This window comes from Echinops telfairi, unplaced genomic scaffold (genome assembly GCF_000313985.2).
Source record: "Echinops telfairi isolate 266 unplaced genomic scaffold, ASM31398v2 ScPeMD7_7468;HRSCAF=8506_0, whole genome shotgun sequence".
Classification (NCBI taxonomy): domain Eukaryota; kingdom Metazoa; phylum Chordata; class Mammalia; order Afrosoricida; family Tenrecidae; genus Echinops; species Echinops telfairi.
In genome coordinates, this window is record NW_022111369.1 from 59,783,591 (window position 1) to 59,785,627 (window position 2,037).

The window sequence follows — 2,037 nt, forward strand, 5'->3', positions numbered from 1 at the left end:
TTAAACAAGACTGTATCAGTGATTTACAGACACTTCCAAATTTTCCAATATGACATCTCTATCAGAGCTTGAACTCTTATTTTCCCCCAAAGAAAGAAGTTTTAAATTACCCCCATAATAGATAATGACCCCTCTAGCTTTCTTAATTTGACTAAATAAGGCCAATAGTTATTTTCTGTCAGCCAGATATCCTAATTATAGGAAAATGAATGGTTACTCTTTGTGTCCTTTAAGAACAGGGTTGGAAAACCAAATTATCTTCCATAATAGATAAAATGTATTAGCTACTCTACTGTATATATTTCAAGCTCTTTTTCAAACACACACACACACACACACAAGTTCATCATAACTGTATGTTCTATTCAAAAAAGATTTCTGAACCCAAACCCCCAGGACTTCAGGGTATAAAAGGCAGCTCCCAAATTGAGTCTGAATAGTTTTCTGAAGAGAAAAGCATGGCTTTTATAATTTTTAACACCACTAAAATGTCCCAAGCTACCACATTATATTCTCTTATTTTAAAAAATGTAATGTGTTGGGCATCCTGTATAATGTGATAGCATTCAGAATCTAATTCGGTTTTTCCAAGTTCTAACTTCCCAAATCATTTGGCATTTTGTACAGAGGACTCCAAGTTTTAGTTCTAGTTTTATATTCTTAGCATACAATTAAATATATAATATTTCTTAACAGTAAAGTAATTAAAAATACATTGAATATCTGGTTTACATCTTAACCCAGAGTACTTAATTAAAGAACAGATGATTTTCTAACTTCCCCAAGTACATTGATATGATAGTGCCACTTGTTTTTCAAAATTACTAAAACCACATGTCATTTTTTTTGCTATGAACTTGGCACAAAATCAGAATGAGGTCTTTATAGGAGAGTGCAAATCTGACCTGTTCAATGGAGCATGGAAAAGTTGGTGAAATCTAGGCAAACACAGCAGCAAGTTCTGTGAGAGGCTCATGAAACTGGAGCACAGCCCGCAGAGAACAATTGGTGATGGTCCTGCTGCAGCAAGTAGGATCATCAAAAGTGATAATACACGGACAAAGGATGTAACAGACTTCTGAGAATGAGGCATTCCATTTTTTTGCAGAGCAAAAATTTCTACTATTATTAATTGGTGACACCCAAAGATACGGGCAGAATCCAAGTGGAATCCAATGCAGTGAGGTCAGAAAACCAGAGAATCCCAACAGTAGCTAACTGCTCCGGAACAGAAAACCCTTCCGAGGCTGGTGCCCACATGCTAGGATTCCACAGAGCTACAGAGATGCAGATCCACAACAGAAACTGAGTCACACCAGCACTGTGGCTTTAAAAGGGTGGTGGTTATCATGGATGTAGAGCTCTGAAACAAAGCTGCACTAGTCTCGAGATATGTGAGCCTGGCCACTTCTTTGGACCATCTCAACTGATTTACACAAACTACAGCTTCTTGGTTAAGATGCTTGGCAATATTTTTAATTTGGGCCTGCAAATTTTCCACCTGGGCTAGGATGTAGTGCTGGTAGACAGCCAGGGTAGTGGAACAGCAGTACTGAGAAGGCTGCTGCCCCACAGGGCAGGCCAGAGGCTTCTTGAGCAGTTATGTGGCTTCCTCTGCTCCTTTTTTTTTTTTTCCTCTGCTCCTCTTACCTAAGCCCACGCAACCAGGACCTGGACCAGCCACCTTGTACCCTGCCTTCCAGACCAACCGCAGAGACACTGCCAACACTGGCAGTGCAAGGTGCTCTGAGCCGCCTATTGGAGGAGGCGCCAGCGGTGAGCCATAGGTCCTGAGACTTAGGAAAGGCAGTAGCTGCAGCCACCAACTACCCAGCCAGCAGCACAGCGTTCTTACATCTCTGAGGTTCTGCCTTTTATTCACTGACTCTCTAGGTTACCAATCATGATGTTATTTTCCAGGGACTGGTCCTCAGTATGGGAGGTGAAGTGTCATCACCCTTCCTTTTAAAGAGCATTCTGGCTGTACATCTGCCAAGACAAATATGTTTGATTTTCTTGCAACCCATGAAAAACAAT

The 2,037-nt window shown here is 40.8% G+C and overlaps 1 pseudogene; it reads right to left on the bottom strand.

Annotated features, from left to right (window-relative positions):
• Nucleotides 1–772: 772 nt before the first annotated feature.
• Nucleotides 773–2,037, bottom strand: part of LOC101655044 — a 5,194-nt pseudogene continuing 3,929 nt past the window's right edge.